General features: G+C 42.2%; 1 long non-coding RNA gene across 1 annotated transcript; it reads left to right on the top strand.

The window, feature by feature from the left end:
* Positions 1 to 9,973: 9,973 nt before the first annotated feature.
* LOC118591355 lies at positions 9,974 to 19,362 on the top strand. Its single transcript, XR_004945919.1, has 3 exons — positions 9,974 to 10,547; positions 12,418 to 13,300; positions 19,254 to 19,362. It is a non-coding gene; the product is annotated as an uncharacterized LOC118591355 (long non-coding RNA).
* The last annotated feature ends 3,551 nt before the right edge of the window (positions 19,363 to 22,913 follow it).

The following is a 22,913-nucleotide window of genomic DNA, read 5'->3' as shown; positions in this document are numbered from 1 at the left end:
TTGTGTAAGGAACACCAATTTCTGGAACCCTACATTCTATACTGATGCAAACAAAAATGGAAAGGCAGGTTATAAGTCAGGAAATTTAAGTAAGATGGTTCAAAGCACTTATGATTCCATTCAAAAGGCAGAATTATAAGCTATTCTTGTGGTATTATTAGATTTTCCAGAACCTCTTAATATAATTACTGACTCTCAATATGCAGAAAGAGATGTTTTGCATATTGAATCAACTGAACTTATTCCAGATGATTCAGCATTAACTTTGCTATTTATTCAATTATAAGAAATAATCAGAAATAGAAATCATCCTTGTTTATAACACATATCAGCTCCCATATAGCTCTACCAGGCCCTCTAGCACAAGGGAGTGATGAAATTGATCAGCTATTGGTAGGAAATGTGATAGAAGTCTCAGAATTTCATAAGAAATGCCATGTTAATAGCAAAGGTTTGAAGAAAGATTTTTCTATCATTTGGCAACAAGCCAAGGAAATGTCCTACTTGTTCCTTGTATAACCAAACTCTACTACCTGCAGAAAGTAATCCAAAGAGTACTCAAAGAAAAGAAATTTGACAAATGGATGTGTTTCATTTTGCAGAGTTTGAAAATTTAAAATATGTACACCATACATATTCAGGATTTCAATGAGCAATTGATTTGAATTCTGAAAAGGCTGATTCTATAATTAGACATTGATGGCCATTATGGGAATACCTATACAAATCAAGACTAACAATGCTCCAGTATTTATCTCTAGTTAAATGAAATATTTGTTTGCATATTACAACATAAAACATATTAAAAGTATACCATACTGTCCTATAGGACAAGCAGTTACAGAAAGATCTAATTGCACTTTAAAAGCCATGCTTAATAAACAGAAAGGGGTAATAAAGATTCATGGTAATAGATTACACAATGATTTATTAATTTTAAATTTTCAAAGTTCTAATGAGAAAGGAACATCAGCTGTGGAGAGACATTGGATAGTAGGGAAAAAACTGCTGAGCTAAATCAGCATGTATGCTTTAAGGATGGGTTGACCTCTGACTTGAAACTAGTATACATGTTCCATTAGAAAAGACGTTTTGATTTTGTTTCCACAGGAAAAGCTATTGATACCTTCAAAATTGATAAAGATTAGATGTGAACAGGAGAGACCTCTAGTTCATTAAACAGCTTGGCCATTCAACTTTCCAAAAAAGAAAATTACCCAAAGTTAGGGTTGGGGCAGGGTTTTGTTTTTGTCTTTTCAGTAGAATGAAAGCATCCAGCTAATGAATCTGAAGACCATTGGACAAATGAGACATCTAAAGAAGAAGGACAAATCATCCAGAGAAAATGCCCCAAGAAAAAGAACAGATTGGTCTAATAGTATAGTACACTTCCAATAGGATAAAAATCTCATAAATCTTCCCAAATGTTTTTCTCTACTGTTCTCTATAGATATATAAGGAAAATGGTCTTTTTTGTAGTCCTAATACAGTTAAAAATAAAAATGGCTTAGAGTTGGAGCATAGCTCTCTCCTTTTCTAAAGCCAAGCATGCTTGATAAAGGAAAATCCAAAATCTCTGTCTCATGTTAGATGAGCCACCTGGTATGGGGCAGAAAAACAAAAACAAAAACAAAAACAAAAACAAACAAACAAACAAAAACTTACACTAAAATTAGGGACTATTCTATTGCCACTAATATCATAATCCTTTGCTTTTATTTTGACTATTTAAAACTTTTCTTAAGGTATAAAGACTATCTCAAAATTTATAAGATTACTATATATATTTAAACCTTCTATTGTGATATTAATGGTTATATAAAGTATTTACTGATTCTAGAAACAGGGTACATTGTAACATGCATTGCTAAATGGTCTTATTAATAGAATACCCAGAGCCAGATATTGGGAGATCAGAGGGATAGAACAAGCCAGCCACAAGTTCTTACTGCTAGGAAATCTTCATTCCAAGATAGCTACTTCCTGTATACTCATGCCTATATACCTTTCTGTGCACTGACATCTTAGTTCCTGTCTCCACCCAACTACATCACTTCCTCTTTCTGCCCAGCTCTACCACTTCCTGTCTGTCTGTACAGACCTCCAGACCTCTATGGTTAACTAGTACTGGGATTAAAGGTGTGAGCCACCACACCTGGCTCTGTTCCCAGTGTGGCCTTGAACTCACAGAGATCTGGATAATTCTCTGCCTCCTGAATGCTAGGATTAAAGACATGTGTTACCACTGCCTGACCTCTATGTTTAATATGGTGGTTGGCTTTATCCTGATTCCCAGGCAAGCTTTATTTGTTAGAGCACAAATAAAAGATCACCACATTACGTCAAGATTCTTGTATGTGCTTTCAGGCTTGAGTCTAAAGCAGGTGACTAGGAACTATGTTTGTGTATCCCAAATGTATTTAATAAATTGTGTCCTTTAGCCTCTCCAAGATCCACTGCATATGACATTTAAAATGTTTAAATTTCATGCAGTGAACTGTGACCACTCCTAACAGCAACCTTTGACGTCTCCAAAAGGATGTTGGGGCCCTACAACAATGAATTCACCTGGATTGTGGTAATGCTACTAAGCTGACAAACACCACCCAAAGATCAGCTTTGGACTACAAACTGCTTAGGACAGTTAGATAAGATGGTCCATCCTCAGTCTCATAGCCTACTCCAGTCAGGACTTTAGATAATCCTTGCACTCTCCCATTACATCAAGACAGGGCAACAGCTAACTCTCCCAGAACTTGATCTTTATCTCAATTTTTTTCAGAGTCTCATAAAGATGCTATTGCCCCTAGACAACAGAAAGCAATTTTAAGAACCTGATGTGCACGTTCCCAAGAGATGGGATGGGTGGTTTTTGGTCATTGGAAGGATGTTGTTATCATTTAAAGGGATTGGTCACAAGTTCTTATTGGTTATTGTTAGGAAGAAATCTAAACAAAGAAAATTAGATTCAGGGGTCTTGTTCTAAAAAGAAAAAGAGGGGATATAGATTATAGGATAAAAAGGTAGATTATTAAATCTACTTTCATACTAAAAAAGCAGCTACTAGTCTCAAATATATTACATTGGTATGGATTTTTTGTATATTGATACAAATTCAAGGTTTTTTTATTATACTGTATTATATGTTTCTATTTATTATCTAAGGTATTGTAACAATGAAACTTAATTAAAAATGTAAAGTTGTAGTCCTTGAAAGCTATTTAAAATAATAAACAAATACAGGTTAGTACTCAGTCATCTATAACAATCAAAGTTATCATCATGTTAGATATTTTTTTCAAGGTCAATCAGAGACGTATTTTAAATATATTGATGGTCTTCAAACATTTCAGAGACCTACAGAATTTGGCATTTTAATGTTTTAATAACATAAGGCTTTTCAAGATAGTGAGACATGCCTGCTCCTGGCAGCACCAATTTACTCCAAAAAGAGGATGATGGGCATTGAAGAATCTCCATATGGAGTTTGCTTTCATTTGTGGCAAAGTTATCCACTGGGTAAAGAAATTGCCCTTGTCTTGACTGCTGACAGTATGATGTTCAAATTGGACAAGCAGGACACAAAAGAAGGCCAAACTTTGCCAAGACAAGATAGGACAATCCTTCAAAATTCTTGTTTCACAGAAATGTTTGTCAGATATTTTATGCCTATAGCCTGAAGATGGATGCCCCAACATTGCAGAGGAACCCTGGAGTGACTATCCAGGCAGCCATATGTCTCTGTTGTTTCTTAGTTTGGGAAGTTGCTTGCTCTGCAGTTCCTGTTTACTCAGGTAATATTACATCCTTCTCAAGTCTCTGTTGGGTTTGAAGATTAGATACTTATAGGTGAAGTTCTCCTTAGTTATGATAGACAGTAAATTAGGTACAAAACTTTGGACTCACCAAGAAAAGATAGATAATAAAGTATTTTCTATGAATTTGCCAAATACTAATGGGCTGGACATAGTGAATGTATTGTTCTTGTTGTACATAGTTTTACTATGTTAGAGTTAAAACCTTTCCTTTTTATTTAGACAAAAAGGGGAAAATGTTTTGGAAAAATTGTTGGTATAGCCACTCCACTGTGCCAATAAAGCCACAATGAATCCAAGGACAGAGTCGGCAATTGGCTTATTGGGATTGGCCATAGAGTTATTGGAGGAATGGGGAGGTGTGCTAGAGAAGACAGGAAGAGAAAGGAGGGGATTTCCAGGGAGTTTCTGGGGCTGATGGTTCAGGAAAAAAAATGTAGGGAGGGTCAGCCAATCGATTCTCCACTACCTTGGATTTATCAGGTCTTTATCTAAATTTCTGACTCCTGAAGTTTTATTATACTAGAAAAAAATTAGATACTCATTACAGACAAGAATACAGGAAGTTCCTGACTAACATTCATCTGATTTAATCATAGTTCCTTGTCAATGGTCTTGTGGGATATTGCTAAAATTCTGACTCTTGGGGAGACTTAAACAATGTCTCTCCACCTTTTCCTACGTTCCAATGATAAACGGGAGTGCAATTCCACCAAAGTCCACTTTGTAGAACCAATGATTTGTTAGTTTTACTCACAGAGTGATGGATGAGGGATTCCAGGCAGAAAACAGTCACATTAGAAAATCTCTTCAGGTCCAAACCTCAAAAGGCAGACCAAATGTCCAGAAATGAGCTCCACCTGGAAGATAGGAGGATTTCTGGTCACTAGATAAAAGACAGAGTTCCTCTGGAACTTGTGAAGCTGGTCTCAAGAGGCATTGTTTCCTCTATCTTTGGCAGAAGGTAAATACGGCCACCTGTGGTACCTGATAGCATCTCAAAGCCCATGCTGGCCTCCAGGTTCCCTCCAGTATTACAAGTATCTGTTAAGCTTTTCAGAGTCCATGCTGGCATCCCAAGCCTTCTCACCTCCTCCCCTACCCTAAACTCCCTCCAGCTCGCAGGCTTCTCCCCGACCCCTACTCATTCTCCTTATAACCCTGCTATTTCATCTACGCTCCCTCTATCCCTCCCTCGCCAGCTCTGCTCCTGCTTCTCTTACTGTTTACTCTATTATTTACCTCTCCCTACCCCAACCATGCTATTCTTCCTTGTCTCTCTCTCTCAGATGGCCCTAACCATATCCAGCCTGCTGGCCATGTTCAATCTACTCTGTCTGCTCTGGACTCTTCCAGATGCCTCTGGCAATTCCCTCTTTCATGTCTACAATGAAAACCTTCCTCCTAACCATACCATGGAGCAGTCATGCTGTCAGTTTATACATCTGGTGTGGAACACCCAGAAGGGGCACAATGGATCGACCACATTCCAAGGATCTTGGCCTCTCCTAACTGACCCAAGCTGCTGAGTTGAATCTCCTAAGGCATGGATCATTCCATTGGCTTCTGCCACCCACCATATTCAACTCTGGATTCTAGAGTCTGCCTCTTCAGCTGTTTTCTCCTCCACCAGCTCTAACCAATTGACTCTCTTTGCCCACTCAGTGTTTTTTTAGTCTCTGTGGCTCCTGGAGCCTACTACACCCTCCCAGGATCCCACCACATGGAAAGGTTCTGTCTCTTGTTCATTCTCTGGAGTCTGCTGTAGGCTTCACAACTGTGATTCAGGGCATCTCTCTGCTAAAGAACTGATCCCCTCCCTCTACTGGAACATTCTCTTTGGCAGAGTTCCTGTTGGTGCCTATTCCCTAAGCCCCTCCCGCCTCCTCTTCACTGCTTCTGAAGGATGACTTCTTTCCTGCCCTCTCTCTCAGCTCTCTCCTGGCTCTGGCATGGCTCTTTCCCTTGAGGATTAGCTTTGTCACTTGCCTCCTCTGATCGTTTCCTCCTGGAACTCAGAGGTTTCATGAAAGCCGTGCTGTCTTGTTGCAAACAGCTTGGCCTCAGACAGCTCAACAGCCACAAAACGGCAAACTTGATTCCCAAATTCTTGCTGACTGCAATAACTTCTGCCATAGCCCAAGCAATGACCCCCAAAGTCTCTTATCTCTGAGCTTTCTCTAGTCTCCACTTTTGAAAAATCTCTTATCTCTAAGACTTCTTTACTCTCTGCTCCGCCAAAATCTCTTACGACCATTCTTTAAACTCTCTTTATCTCAGGATTTATAAACTTACTGAGTGTGGTTAAAACTCTGTAAAATCTGCAACTAAAAGTTAGTTTAAAACTTGTAACAAAAGGTTCATAGTTAAAACATTCTATACAGAGGCATGCTTATATGTAACTTGGATTCAACTTTGGTTTAAGAAAATAGATTTGCTACAGCATACTATATATGTATGTATAATATCATAGCTATATCTCAATACTGTATATATAGCATACTGTATATAGATTTAATTCTGGTTTATAAAAAATAGGACTTTAACAACATATATTTGATGAATAAGGTATGTTTGATTAAGGTTTATAAATTCCTCAGGTTATAAAGGTCTACTCAGGTTAACAGAGACTGATTTAGAGATGTATGTCTAACTGTTTATGTATTGCTGTGTTCAATGTCAGCCTTCTAGAAAATTTTAGATTAAGGAACAACATATGCTTGATGAATTCGTTATGTTTGGATAAGTAAGGTTTATAGATTCTTAAGGCCTATTCAAGCTAGCAGAATCTTGACTTTAGGATGTATGTCCAGCCTCTTTGCCTTTGCTAATTTTGTTAAGCTTTAGCTACTAAGATAAACTGAGTCATACTAGAAACTATGTATCCAATGAGTATATGAGCAACACAAATTGGACTTGTTGTTTTTTTTGGGGGGGGGCTCAAGGGTGAGAGGGTGTCTCTGGGAGGAATAGGAAGCAAGTGTGATTAGGGTGTATTGTTTGAAATTCCCAAATAATTAGTAAAAAATACTATGTTGGGGAAAAGTGTAATTCACTTATAAGAACAAGCTTTAGCCTTCTGTATATGCTGTCAAGGTTATTCCTAAAGTAAGTAACTAAAAATAAGTAAAATTTGTTTAAAATCAAGTGAACTTAATAGATTAGATGATGGCCCTCAAACCCCTCAGAGAGATCTGATGAATATGGCATTTAAGGTGTTTAATGAAAAAGGCTTCTGCTGATAGATGAAACTACCAGTTTCTGGTAGCAGCAACTGAGGCCATCTCCAAATAAGATGGCCTCCAAAGGACTCCACCTGGAGCTTACTTCAAATGTGATAACAATAATGTCGGAGCAAAGAACTGCCCAGGCCTAGCCCACCGCAGGGCCTACTCAAACTGTGCACACTGTTGGATTGACTGTCCTGCTCTGCCTTTGCGAGGTAGGTCAGTTTTCCCAAGTCCTTCCTCCACAGGATAATCGTTCAGACTTTCTGAGTTTGATAGCTGTAGGCTGATGCTGCCCTGTGTGAGAGGCAAAGAGTGATGAGTTTCTGCCCTCAAGAAAACTGTGGAGATCACCATGGTGGATCCCAGGCTGGCCATCCAGGTATCAGGTGAGTCTGTTGTTTTCAACAATACAGAGGCCATTTGGATTTTACTTCCTGATCAAACTTATCCTTTCCAGATCTCTATGATAGTGTTAATGGCAAGCTGTATGTAGGTTCATGAGTTTAGCTACAGGAAGCTCATCTCAGCCAGCTACTCCCTCCAAGGCTATAAGTGCCTAGTCAGCCCATTTCATATGTAAAAATAAGGCCTTCCTTTTCCTGGAGCTACTAGGTCTCCTGTTGAGAAAGGCAGACTCACAGATGGTTTACCTTACTAAGAGGCTGCACACTGAAAAAGATAAACTCACAAAACATGTTTCCATGTAAAAGTAAGCTTAAACTATCATGCTGCTATTTATTGACTAAAAATTTACTTTTTTAAAAAAAATTTACTTTTTACTATTCCTTTATTTAAAAGAACTTGCCTTTCAGTGACTGCTCTCCGTAATTGTCTTAGTCCGTGTTCTATTGCTGTGAAGAGACGGACATATGACCACAGCAGCTCTTTAAAAGAAAATATTTAACTAGGACTGGCTTACAGTTTCAGAGGTCTAGTCCATCGTCAGCGTGGTGGGAAGCATGGTGGCACACGGGCAGACATGGTGCTGGAGAAGGAGCCAAGTGTTCCACATTCAGATCCATGGGCGCCAGGAAAAGAGCGTGCTACTTAGCCAGGCTTATTTAACCCTAAAACTCACCCTGACTGACACACTTCCTCCATCAAGACCACACTCCTGATCCTCCCAGGTAGTGCCACGCCCTGAAGACTAAACATTCAAATATATGAGCCTAAGGGAGTCACTCTTATTCAAACTACCACAGTGATCCACCATCTGTGTCTCGTGGTAAATGACTGGATGGGAGAAAAAGATTTAAAGCTAATGTAAGTTGTGAGGGTCTAAGGAAGTGATTTAAGATAAGTAAATGCAAGTTGTAAAGGTCTGAGGAAGTGATTTAAGGTATGTGAAAAATAAGACAGAGATGATACATGATGTTAGGACTTCCAAAGTTCAGAATCCTAACATATTAACCAGTGCAGTTCTGATAAGCTATTAATCTAGCCTTGATAAAACACTGGCTATTAGCTGTTATCACAGTTACAGGCTCAAAACTTTAAATTTCCTTTGGTTGTTTTCTAAATATAGACTTAAAAGTGCTGCTTCTTGTGCCAAAAAAAATCTCTGTGCAATCTATATCCATATCTATCTATCATCTACACACACACACACACACACACACACACACACACACACATCCTTCTGGACAGAGGAAAGAGTGCTCATGTTTTTATTTTAAACACGGAACCATTGTTTTGGATCCTCAAGCTTTTGCTGTGGCTCAAAGGCATGGATCTATTCCAGCTCTTTATAGACAAACAGCTACTAACTGCTTTTTCTACAGTGAGGATTTCAGTACAGACTTCAAACAGTGCTCATACTAATACATCTTAAACTTTTATCTCTTTTTGTAAACTTTAAGAAATTAATGTAAGCTTTAGGGTGTCTCAAGATCCATCTGTCCATCTGTCACAGGTCAACTGGACTCCAGACAAGTACTCCTGTCAGTTGATGGCTTAAGCTTTCCTGGCTCTCCCTGAGGATGGGCTCTTTGCTTCTCCTTGTCTTGAGACTCCTTCCCACCACCACCTCCAACAACCAGGACCACAGGCTTGGAAGTTTCAAGTGTGTACCCAAGATAAAGATTTCCCGAAGCTCTTTAACTTGATCATCTGTTCCTAGTATCCATCTGTCCCAGCAGATTTCCACTAGACTGACAGATACCATGCAGGAATCAAGTTCAGCCTTCAACCTGCTTGCAACACACCAGCCCTAGGTAGTCCTGCAGAACCAGCTACCCTTGGAGTTACTGAAAACTTATGTAAACCAGTACAGCCAATGTAATCGATCCCTATCTCTTCAGGCTGGGTCAGTGAGATTGGGTCCTGAGAATAACATCCTAATCTCAGCTGAGAAGCAGTTAAAGAAGAGAGTATGCTGCCCCTCACCATTGACAAAAGACTGGAAAATAGTCTCCACGTAGCATGGATGATGACTCTTCCATGGCTTTGTAGATGGAGTCCCCTGTCCTAATCCTTCCCTACTTGTATCCTGTAGCCCTTCCCAGAGGTGTCCACCCAAAATTAGGAAATAATTGCATACGACTGGTAGAGAGGAGCAGATGAATGATCAGGTTAAGAGTCTGATGATGATCCCTGCCCTATAGCTGGAGTTTTCTCCTATCCTGCCTGGGCCCCCAAATAAACACACAGATGTTTATATTAATTAAAACTGTTTGGCCTAATGGCTGAAGCTTCTTGCTAGCTAGATCTTACACTTAAATTAACCCATAATTCTTATTTATGTTTAGCCATGTGGCTTGGTACGTTTTCCCAGTTCTGCCTTCACATCTTGCTTCCTCTTTGTCTGGCTGGTGACTCCTGACTCAACCTTCCTGTTCCCAGAATTCTCCTCTCTCTTCCCACCTGTGCTTCCTGCCTGGCTACTGGCCAATCAACACTTTATTTATTAATCAATCAGAGCAACACATTCACAGCATACAGAGCAATATCCACAGCACTGCACCCTCCTTCCAAGAGGTAATGTTAATAGTCAACAAGCCCAGCTATGACGATCTTGAGCAAGCAGGCTCAACCACCAATACTCCTAAAGATGGCAGCTGTTAGACTTGGAGGATGGTCTTGTACACATGAGTCTACTCTAAAGTGTCCTCCTCTTGCATCAGCAGCAGAGAGTATCCTTCCTCTCAGCATCCCTTTGCTATTGCTAATATAAATCAACTGTACTCAGAGCATCACACCTCAGACACATGCTGCTGCTCTTCATCCCAGCTCTTTACCTGTTCCAGCCTTGCCCCTCTGCACTTGTCATTGAATCTCAAACTGGCTAATAGATTGAATTCTTCAGCACTTGACTACAGATTAAAATCTAGTATCTGCATTCAAAGTGTTCATAGTCTGGGACTCTACAGAGAAGAAAGCATTGCAAATATCCAGTGAGAGAGACACTGAAGAGGTTTGAAGAAGACTTACCCCAAATAATCCACAATCAGTGAGAAGAATTGATAGAGATGGGGCTGAAGAGGCATGCAGAGCCAGACTTAAGGTATTTAGGTCCAATCTTCAAAATGCACATGTAATCTGAGCATCCAGGACACTGAAGAAGGACCATGAGATTGAGGCACCAGGCTACATAGCCAGAGCCTGTCTCAGAAAGAAAAAGAGGAAGAAAGAGAGGGGGGAAGGAAGGAGGGAGGGAGGGGGAGAGAGAAAGAGAGAAAGAGAAAGGAAGAAAGGAAGGAAGGAAGGAAGGAAGGAAGGAAGGAAGGAAGGAAGGAAGGAAGGAAGGAAGGAAGAAGAGATGGCAAGTCAGATAATTCTTGAAATGTCTGTTAAACTTTGTTCCTGTTGGTTACTATTAGAGGTCACGTGAGAGTCAACATTTAGTCTAAAACGAATTTAGTAAAGAATGTTTTCATACATCCATGAATATTTGGCATCATGAAGATAATTCCTTGAGTGTACATAGAAAGTAAGTCTGAAAGGCCTTTCACATACATTATTCTTTGAACAAGGTGCCCTCAAATGTAACTAGATCCTTCAGTTCTAACGCCCCTGAGGAAAAAAAATAAGACTAATCAGTTTTCACAGAGTTTGGCTGAGGGCCACTTGGATTCAATGCTGATTTTGTGGTACTTTGCAAATAGAATAACCAATATTGAGGCACTATGTTGATATTGGACTTGGGAGGGATTGTCAGAACAAACACAGGACAGGCCACGCTCTTGTGGGTGGTTGTGGAGAGAGATGCATTATGATTTAAAAAAAAAAAAAATCTCTTACATTCTAAGAGACAAACTTGCTGGACCTCACAGCCAGAATTGTTAATACACCCAAGACTGCTATCCTCAACTGTTTGTTTCACCTACCTTTAAGAGAATAATGGAACAACCAACTTACCTGCTTTGGATTGTCTGTGTAATCAACTTTTACAACCTAAGCTATGCATAGCTAGCATCTTAAGTCACGTGCTCTTCCATATCCTTGACCTAGAGTAATGCATGGGTGCTTGTGTGCTATGATAACCATCTGCTGGAAACAGAAAATAGGCTGGAAGTGGCCTTATAAAATGAATATCCATCATAAACACTGAAAGCAGCATGCCAGTATTACTTGATGGTGTGTTTGTTTGTTTTCTGGGTCGGTTGGAGCCAGTGACTTCCTCCCTTTGAAAAAAACAAACAACTCCATTAAAGACTTCTTTAAAATATCCCTCATTCCTTCCTGATGTGGTGCATTCTGTGCTGTTCAATAAAAGAGAGAACAAAGCCCTTTGTTGGGGACACACATGACAGACACACAAGAACAGACATTGACATGGGGACAGACACACAAGACAGCCTCCAGGCAGACACAAATTCAGACCCATACAGTAGGCACACGGGGACAATGGAAGGATGGGGAGACAAAAGCCAAGAATGCGAATCAGGGCTCCATCTTGGGAAAATGACCCCAGGAGGAAGCGCTTTAACTGCTTTCCTTAATGTGAGGCTGACACAGGATCGATGTCTCTGAGTGTGTTATTAGTGTATTCAAACGGATCGCACTTCAGTGCCATTTGTGAGAAGTCTTTACTGCTTTTCATTCTTGCAGAGGGTGATCGGGTTTTATTTTGAATACATCGGGCCTTCCAACTCTCACAGGACACAGAAATGGGTCTGGGAATGTAGCTGAGTTGGTAGTGTGCTTGTCCAGCATGCACCAAGCTCTAGATTTGGTCCCCAGTACCACATAAAGGCTGGTGTGGTGATGCAGACCTGTCACTCTGGAGGTAGAGACAGGAAGATCAGAAGGTCAAGGTCATCATCATCTATATAGGAATTTCAAGGCCAACAGGTGCCCCAGGAGGTCCTGTCCCTAACAAACAGACAGAATATAGACATTAGGACTCAGGGTTACTCTTTCTTCCTCTCTAGCTCTCTCTGGAGTTTGGGGTCCATTTGATGATGCTGTGCCATGACTGACTGCTTGAGTACCTAGAACTGCTGCGCTGAGTGGCAGAAATGAGGATTCTCTGCAGGAAAGGCTACTCAGCTGCAAGAAATATGCCCAGCAGACAGCCTCCAACTCCTAGGTCACTCAGCCCAGCTCAGCTTTGGAGTCCTCCTGCACTTCTCTGGGAGCCTTGGTCATGGTCCTCCTGCACTGCTCTGGGAGCCTTGGCCATGGTCCTCCTGCACTGCTCTGGGAGCCTTGGCCATGGTCCTCCTGCACTGCTCTGGGAGCCTTGGCCATGGTCCTCCTGCACTGCTCTGGGAGCCTTGGCCATGGTCCTCCTGCACTGCTCTGGGAGCCTTGGCCATGGTCTTCCTGCACTGCTCTGGGAGCCTCAGCTCAGGACTAAGCAAGACCTTGTTGTGGGGTCCAGCCCAGCTATCCAAAGCTAACCCTTCTAAGGATAGGCCTTGGAGTCCTCACTCACAGAAGAGACTATCAGAGATGCCTATCCAGGGGAGAGCTCCCCATCAATCCCACGAACTTCCTTTGACATTTGGAGTCCAGTCCACAGTGAACCTTTATACTGCTAGCTCCATCCTCCATAGTACCTTCAAGAAGACCCTCTAGACACACCTGCCACAAGGCTACGAAGAGGCAGACAGGGAGACAGAGTGAGGATGGATCCTCAGAGACTATGGTATACAAGTCATTCTTAGTGAGATGTTTTCTTTCTACAAGAAAGTCTCAAGTTCTTACCATCTCATGGAGAAGTGAGTTGACACTGTCTACCACCTGGCCATGCAGAGAGAGATCCTCCCAAGGATGTCCTTGGCTCCTTATGCAGGACAGCATGAGACAAAGGTGCAGTGGAAGACCAGAAGCCCCTGAACACCTCTAAAGTTACTGTTTTTATTATTGTTATTATTATTATTAGTGTGTGTGTGTGTGTGTGTGTGTGTGTGCAAATGCACCCTGGTGCATGTGTGGAGTCAGAAGACAACTTGTAGCTGTTGGTTTTCTCTACCATGTGAGTCCCAGGGATTAAACTTAAGTGGCTTGGTTTTTCGAGACAGGGTTTCTCTGTGTAGCTTTGCGCCTGTCCTGGAACTCACTTGGTAGCCCAGGCTGGCCTCGAACTCACAGAGATCCACCTGGATCTGCCTCCCGAGTGTTGGGATTAAAGGTGTGTGCCACCACCGCCCAGCCTGCTGAGCCATCTTATCAGCCCTTGGGCATCTATTGAACAGAGGTAGGGTTGCTGTACAGGACCCATTCCTAGCTATAAGTGCAGGGACAGCTTTATCAGTACTGGATTCTACTACTTTGGTTTTGAAACATGAGACGCCTAAAACAATGGTACTGATGTTTAAGACAGGTTTGATTTCCAAAGTTCTGTGACTGGCAAGCGACAAAAGAGCCTCCCCATGACTTTCCAATACAGTGGAGCTCTTGGATCACCATTACCACTTAAGAATTAAGTCTGATATGGGAAGGCTTATTAGCAACCTGGAGAAATTTCACAGACAAGGTTGGGGTCAGCTTTCCAAAGAACAATACCCATTCACTATTATAAATTTGTTCATTTAAGTGAGACCATAGATTTTTTAATTTGCTGATTGTTTTTTCTTTTCTTTTTTTTTTTTTTTTGTGTGTGTGTGTGTAAGATAGGACACACTATAGTGCAAGCTGTCCTTGAACTTCTGATCTCCTGCCTCCACCTCCCAAACGCTAGGATTATAGGCATGCACCACAACACCCAACTCACAGATTCTTTGTGGGGAATAGAAGAGTATTGGTATAAAAATACATACATAATTCCATGATTTTATATCTTACTTTCACTCATTTAATGATGAAAATTCTGGCTGAAAAACTTAGCATTTTTTAAATATGGGGATTATTGTAAAACAAAGTTTCTACAATTGTACATTTTTGTTTATTTTGCTTTTCATACAGGGTCTCAAATATTCCAGAATGGCCTCAAACTCACTACACAGCCAAGGATGACCTTAAATTTCCGGTCCTCCTACCTCCTCTTCCCCAAAAGTCTGCTGCTCTAGCTCACAGCTCTAAAGTTTTGGGATGCAGTTGTTTATGCCCTCTCTCCCCCATCTGGGGCCTCTTTTCAGGCTGATGTCTGCTGCATGCATTTTCTCAGAAAGAAACACTCTTCTCTAGGTGCTGGGCTAGCTCAGTCAGTAGAGGACCACTTCCCCTCTCTCTCAGATTTGTCATTGGTATTGCGATGTGGCTCTCATTTTCAATTGCTTTTGCACTGTTGTGCTCTTATTACCTTCTTTAATTTTGTTTTTTTGAAATAGAAATATCATTCATCATTTCTCCTTTTCCTTCCCTCCCTCCAAGTCCTCCTATGTATCCCCCCCCCTCAAATCATCATGACTGTTTTTTCTTTATTGGGGTGTGTGCATGTGTGTGTGTGTGTGTGTGTGTGTGTGTGTGTGTGTGTGTGTATGTGTTATCCCTAAATACATAAATACCTTCTCAGTCTCTATAATCTTTCTTGTATGTATGTATATATGATTCAGGGATGACCATCTGCTATTGGATAGCCAACTGAGAAGCTCTTCCTTGGGGAGACTATTTTCCCATTCTCAGCATTCTTTAGCTGCCTGTAGTTCTTTGTGGAGGGTTAGTTTGTATAGGTTAGGGTTAGGGACCCATGGGGTTTCCTCTCCCCGTGTTAACATGTCTATTGGTGGTGTCCTTGTTCAGGTGTTGTTTTGGCAGCCATATTAATGAGACTTCATCTGGGTGGTGGTTTGAATGATAATTCAAACATAGACTCATATGTTTGAATGTTTAGTCCCCAGTTAATGAGAATGCTGGGCATAGTGGCACATTCCTTTAATCCCATCACTTAGGAGACAGAGGCAAGCAGATCTCTATGAGTTCAAGGCCAGGTTGATCTACGTAGTGGAGTTCTAGGACAACCAGGGCTACATAGAAAGAGCCTGTCTCAAAAACTAAACAAAAAACAGTTGGTGGAATTGTTTGGGAAGAATTAGGAAGTATGGCCTTGTTGGAGTAGGTGTGATCTTGTTGGAGGACATATATTAGTGGAGGTGGGCTTTGAGGTTTAAAAAGTCCAGGCCCAAGCCAGGCAGTGGTGGTGCACGCCTTTAATCCCAGCAAACAAACAAAGTCCAGGCCCAATACCTCTTTTTCTTGGCCTGTAACTTTTGGTTCAGATGTGAGCTCTCAGCTACTTCTCCAAGCACCATGCCTGCCTGCCTGCTCCCTGCCGTGGTGATGAAACTAGAAGTTTCAATTAAATGCTTTCTCTCATGAGTGACCTTGGTCGTGGTATTTTGTCATAGCAATTGACGTAGCTTCCCAGCTATTTCTATGAGATGCAATTTCACAGCAGATGTCCTATTCCTCTGGGTCTTAGACTCTTCCCACCACCTCTCTACTATGTTCCCTGAGCCTTGAATACAAGAGGTTGTGTTGTAGATGTATCACTGTGGCTGGGTACAATACTTGTTCTTTGTAGCTTGATCCATTGTGGTTTTCTGTAAAGGTCCCCCACTGTTGCAAAGAGACATTTCTTTGAGGAGAGGTGAGACCTATACTCATTTGTGGGTATAAGGATAAAAATTTAGGATGTAGTTAGGAATTACACTTGTTTAGCAAAGTGGTGGTTGTGCTACTGAAGTCATGGATCTTGTGACCATCCTTATCCTCAACCTCACCATGAATTTTGGTGGTGCCTTTTAAACACACACAGTGAGGGCAGATGAAGTGGTTCTTGGCTGTAATCCTAGCAAGCAGGAGCCCACGGCAGGAGGATCTCTGTGAGTTGGAAACAAGTCCAAGCTACAGGCTACAGTGTGAGACTTCCTTTCAAAATTAAAGACATAAGTAAATGATGAATGTCTTTACTTTCAAGCATGGAAATGCTCACTAGCTCACCCACTGACTTTTGCTTTTAAATATTGCATTTTCTTTCTTATAAAGATTTCTGGAGATTCCTTTTCTTGTCCCCACATATTTTAGAGAAATGAAACACATTTAGCAGCAGTTTCTGCTTCTCTGTCAGCCAGTCTGTGCTCCCCGCAGGAGTGAGATCATCAGGATCCTTACTCTTTGTTCATCTGGTGTAGACACCCACACCCTCTGTGGCTGAAGCTTCACCTGCCTTCAAGAGGAGGAGGGATTGCCTTGGGCTGCTCCTTCACACTCAGTGTCCAGGACTTTATTTCTGGGCTGTGTATGCTTTCCAAAAGAAATGAATGAGAAACTTTCTTAAGGATTCATACATGCAGACAGAAAGCCACACCCTAAGGTTTGAACCCCCAAAGCCTTTGGCGGAACAAATTCCCACAACATTATTTTATTCTGGGTGTGCTGGTATATCCCATACAGGGCAGGTGCTCCAGCACTGAGGTAATCCCCTAGACCCACAGGAAGCAGTTTAACCAGTGCTGCCTAGATATTCTGCTGTGTGGAGCAGTTGAGGGTCCATCTTCTACCTGCTGTGATCACAGAAAGAGAAGGGAGTAACATGTGGACCAAATCTGTAGTACAGAGAAGGGGAAATGTTCAACAGATGATGGAGAGATGGCGGCTCAGTGGTTGAGACTGTTGTTCTTGCAGAGGACCGGGAATTTGAGTCCCAGCACCCACAAGATGGCTCACAATCCCCTGTAACTCCAGTTCCTTCCTTTCAGAAGACTCTAGCTTGTGTCAAGTCGACACAAAACTAGCCAGCGCATTCACAGATCATAGCTGTTGATCAAAGTTGGTTTACGAGATCGGCTATGGAGTGTTTTATATGTACAGAAACTAAAAATGGAAGCTAGAGTGACTTACCCACATTCAGATGACTAGGGAGGGCCACGATGCTAGAACTGCCAGGCTACTCTCTAAAGCCCTTTGTCCTCCCCCCATTTACCCCCTCCACTCCTTTTTAAGAGGCTCTATTACTGGGCGGGTTGAGAAATGCTTGGTGAATGTGTGCACACAAATACGTGTAAGTACGTGTTAGGGAAGGGTTTGAGGGGGGGATAAATCTAGCAAACTCAATTTTGCTCCCATTTAGGTTTTAGATTTCTATTTTTATTTCCCCAATAAGTCTGTTCTGATGAGTCTAGGTCTGGCGGATTGCCTCTTGTCATGCTATAGTTTATAAGAAGAAATGGCAGGGTGTTATCCCAGTCAAGCAGACGCTTCCCTGGTTTCTTTCGGATGTCTTTAACTGCTTTCCCATCCTACTGACCTTGACTGAAGAACACAAGGGCTCAACAGTTGGGAATTCTCCTTTTCTTAAAGCCTGTGGCCTGCTCTGAGCAGTCAATTTCTCAGTACCACTCTCTTTACTCTCCTAAAACTCAAGAATCCAAAGTGTTACCCGATCAAGCTAGTCAACGTTCCAGCATGGAGTGCAGAGGAGCTCCTAAGTCCCCATCCCCAGCTCCGGAGCTGTTGACCATTGGTGGCTTCTGGGGGAGGGAAGGCTCATTTTCCTTTAAGGTATTGCCCCTGGTAAGTCCACCATGCTCCAGGGGAAGGCTCTACACCCATGAGTGCATGGGGAGCACAAACCGGAATCAGTAGACCATGGCGGGGGAGGAGGGAGGAGGAAGAGAGAGAGAGAGAGAGAGAGAGAGAGAGAGAGAGAGAGAGAGAGAGAGAGAAGTGGAAGGATCTGAGAAGAGTTAGAGAGAGCAGTAGGGCATCAATATGATCAAATATACATATGTATGTATAAATTCTCAAAAAATGTGTTTTTGAAAGTGTTACTTAAGGTGGCACACTCTGCCATGCCTCTTTCTGCAGAAGCAAAGCCACAAGAAGGCAGAAAGTGACTTCCTTAATCCTATCACCTTCTCACACAGCTGGCTTTAGCCATCAGCTCTGTAGAGCCCTTCCTTCCTGGGGGACACTGCAGGAAAGGACTTCAAACTCCCGTGCGCTAATTGCTTCTCCAGTCTGTAAGGAGAGGGCCAGTGTGCAGTAGAGACAGGCTGATGTCAACAGCATTTACCCAGGTTCCTTCAGACACATGGACTTTTGCCCCATCCAGCTCTCCCTTAAGCTCCCTGCAAAGATCTCTGCAAATACTTGGAGCAATCCTCCAGGACGATCTTATGTACCCTTGCCATCAAATCTCCTTCTCCCTCAGGTACCAGCCTCTCACACTTGGTAGTCACCGACTTCCTGGAACCCCAGGACCTCCAGAGCAGCTGATGCATGGAGCTTCTGAGAAACCCAAGGGCTGCACTGTTGCATTACAAACAGGGGGGAGGGCCTTAAGTGTGGCACACTTGGTGGGAGGGGGACAGAGCTGAGCTTACTCGATGTTAAGGAAAGCTAAGAACCTTCTGTCTTTTTTTTTTTTTTTTTTTTTTTTTTTTTTTTATGGATTTCCTAGTCTGACTTGCCTGACATGTGCACAATGGGATTTCAGTCAGGAAAGAAACTTGAATATCAGAGTTTGACATTTCAGATTAAGATTTGAGGGGGCAGGGCATGTGATTCAGTTGGTAAAGTGCCTGCCTAGCAAGCATGAAGCTCTGAGTTTAATTCCTATATGAACTGAGCGTGGTGGTCCATACCTATAATCTCAATTTGGAAGATGTGGAGGCAGGATAAGCTTCTAATTCTTGGGGAGTTACATGGGAAGTCAAGGGCTAGCCTGGACTGCATAAGACCCTGTCTCAAAAACAAAACAACGACAACAAAACTATCACTATTTGAATATATATATAAGCTGTTTCTATAACGGGCCTTCTCCAACTATGAAAGCTCTGCTTTTGAACACAGCTCTTATATCAGAAATTTCTTCCTGCAGGTGTTCCCATCATTGTTATCCTTAGTGGTCAACCTGACATACCCGGGGAAAGGGGACATCAGGCGAAGAACTGACTCTGTTAGAAGGCCTGTGGGCATCTCTGTGAGTTTTTTCTCTTGATTTTTAATGGATATAGGAATGACATTGCCCGCTTGTGGGCCTGGACAGGGGTATAAGAAAGGTAGCTAAGAAATTCAGCAGGAGCAAGCCCGTCATGTGTGTTCCTCCATGGTTTCTGCTTCAAGCACCAGTTCTGTTCTGGCTTCCCTTGATGCTAGCCTATATCCTGTTAGATGAAACAAATCCTTTCCTTCCCAAGTTGCTTTTGCAGAAGGGCGGTGTAAACTAGGACACACCCCAACAGGCTTGTTAGGGCTCAGGGAAAATTGCTCTCTGGGAAGTTCAGTCTATGCTTTCTCAGCAGTGTTCAGACATGTGATTTTCATGTATTATTTCAAGGCTTGCCCTTCCCTAATCAAGACAAAGTACTGCACTCCCGCTGCGAGTGACCTGAGGCCTAATGAATGAGAGCTTAAACAAATAGTTTAATTTATGCCTCATAACAAAACATTGACAGGAAAGTGGTCCAGAGCTTGTGTGTGGCTCAAAGAGGCTGTAGGAAACTCAGGCTGGCCCTCTCTCCCCTTTCCCTGCCAACCTTAGCCTGCTAGGTTTTGCTTTCACACTTACCTCGTGATTTACATATAGCTGCTGCCCCCACCCCCTACACAACAGCACACACATGCACACACACACACACACTCACACACTGAAGGTCAGCAGTGTGTGCAAAGGAAGATGGAGAAAGGACCTCGGATCTGTACTTTAACTTTTCCACCAGACTCCTGGCACTTAGCAGCCAGCCACACTGCCACACCAGAGTGTGTGTTGTGTCTGGTCCAAGGGAAAAGCTGCACCCTGGCATGCATGGCTAAGCGTGACAATGGTACGTACCTGCTGTGTTGTCTCCTTAGACAGTGTCTTGTGGCAGATGCCCTCATGTTTTGGGCTTGTAGGCACTTTGTAGCCCAGCTCCAGAATGAGTCACACTTACACGTCTTATGATCTTTGTCTAAATAACAACATGAATTTAACTAACTGAAAAGACAATTTGGCCAAGCACAGTGGTTCACATCTGTAACCCAGTACTCAGGAGTGCAGGAAAAGTGATCATTCTTTGTAAGTTTGGAGCCAGCCTGATCACCTAGGGCTACCCAGAAATTCCCTGTCTTAAAAAATGTCAATAGTTGGGGTTGGGGATTTAGCTGGGTTCGGTCCTCAGCTCTGGCAAAAAAAAAAAAAAAAAAAAAAAAAAAAAAAAAAAAAAAATTGTCAATAGCTAAATAAACAAACAGTTTGGTAAAAACCAGAGCTACTGTATGTTTATCAGAGCTACGGTATGGCCCAGTAATTATATTCCTTGCTATGACCAAAGGAGACATTGTGTTTACACCAGGATTCTTGCATTTCCATGCCTATTACAGCACTGTTCACAACAGTCAAAGTACAGAGTTGGCCTAAATGCACATCCATGGATGGATGGGTAAAGAAAACATTGATGTAGTTATACAATGAAATAGTACTCAGCCATAAAAGTAGGAAATCCAAGCCAGCAAGACAGCACAGCCATTAAAAGCCCAAGCTTTTGCTGCACAAGCCTGATGATGACCTGAGTTCAATTCCCAGAACCCCGGGACATGGAGAACCAATGCTTTGTCCTCTGACCCCCACAGTTGCATCATGGCACATATACAGTCACACCCCTCCCCCACATACCCTTCATACTAGCAACAACAATAAAAAGAAAAGAAAGAAGAATAAAATCCTCTTATTTGCAACAACATGCATGGAAATGAAGATAATTATGCTAAATGAAATAGGTCATAGAAGAATAAACATGCCATGTTCTGATTCGTGTATAAAGACCAATAGGGCACATTTACCTATTGTAAAGAGCAGACCAGTAGTCACTAGAGGGGGCACAAGTTAGGGGGCACAAGTTAGGGGGCAGGGGACAGAAGGAAACAGAGAGACTTCCAGGGACTGGGAAAGACAACAGGGGTTGGGGGCAGAGTGGAGAGCAGAAGACGTGTGGATGGACACCAACCTACCATGTGTGCAGTTACAGAAATACATTGAATCCCTTAACTTGCATAATTAATACATGTGAATAATTCTAATAACAAAATATAATATTAAAAAACTGACAGTTTAACACATTAAAAAACTTTAATGAAGAGTCTCAATTGACCCTTCAAATATCATTAACATATTTTAGGATATGACTTCACCCACCTTTATGTCATGCCAAGCATCACATGTTCCCCTGCCATTTCAATATACCTCGGAGTGTGTTTGTCCAATGCCTCTCCTCTCAGATGCCTTGAAGGAGGCACAAACACATGCTAGAAACACCACACGCCACTCCTGACCCTTGGAGCTATACTCCGTGCTGGCGCTGGAGTAAAGGGTCTAAAAAGTAATACTATATGGACTTGGGAAAGGCTGCCCAAGCCTGAGGACCCGAGTTCAAATCTCCACACCCACATAAAAAATGAAAGTCAGGCTTGGCCTAAACAGCCTCCAACCCCAATGTTGTGGGAGTTGGAGGAAGGATGTAGCCTAGTTAGCTCCAGGTTCAGTGAGAGAAAGAATCACAGAACAGCACACCCAATACCCTCCTTGATACCTATATGGCCATGAGCACCTGCTCACGTATGTATACAACACACACACACACACACACACACACACACACACACACACACACACACACTTTTTAAAAGTCATTCTACAGCCTGGGAACAGGAGCTATCATCTTACTGGAAACAGATGACTGTGATAGCAAGTTCTTATCCAATCACTGTCCAGGCCCAGAGCCAAAATGTGTGGTAGCAACAAACTTCAACTTTGATCAAGACTGCTTGGCTCTGCATTCCTTCTGACCCAGACCCAGTTCTCCCGAACTCAGAGCTCCTGTCAGCATCCTGAAGATGAGCTGGGTGTTTATCTGTTTCCATACCCAGGCTTGCATTGATGAAATCTCCTTTCTTTGCTTACTACACACAGAAACGTCATACTGTAAACAGACTTCTTTACTTTCTTTATCTCGCTGCTTCCCAAGTTCTTTGGATAAAGGAACCCTTTGAGGTACAGCAAGTGGGAACATTTTATGAAACCTGAGTTCTGTGAAACACATGTTGGACAGCATCGACCCACTGCAAGCCAGGATTACACATGTGTCTTACGGAGTGAATCAGAAAGTATGTGGCTAATTCTCACCACAGACAAACGCAGGTTTGTGATATTATGTATCCATGTTGCTTTAAAGAATTTAAAAAAAAAAATTTCTCCCTCTTAAAGCAGTTTAGACCATAAATGAGCCCAAATTTGAAGACTCTACATGTCTCCCTGTATCTTTTGTCTGTGCCTATTATCTGTGGTCTGTATTCTGTCTGTCTGTCTGTCTGTCTGTCTGTCATTTGTCTATTGTGTGTGTCTGATGCCTCCCATTTCTTTTTTATTTTTGTTTTGTTTTATTTATGTATTTGTTTGTTTGTTTATTGAGACAGGGTTTCTCTGTGTAGTCCTGGTTGTCCTGGAACTCACTCCGTAGAGCAGGCTGACTTTGGACTCAGAGATCTGTGTGCCTCTACCTCT

This window comes from Onychomys torridus, chromosome 9, assembly GCF_903995425.1.
Source record: "Onychomys torridus chromosome 9, mOncTor1.1, whole genome shotgun sequence".
NCBI lineage: Eukaryota > Metazoa > Chordata > Mammalia > Rodentia > Cricetidae > Onychomys > Onychomys torridus.
Note: the sequence above shows the minus strand (reverse complement) of the source record. Positions and strands in the feature narration are given on the sequence as shown.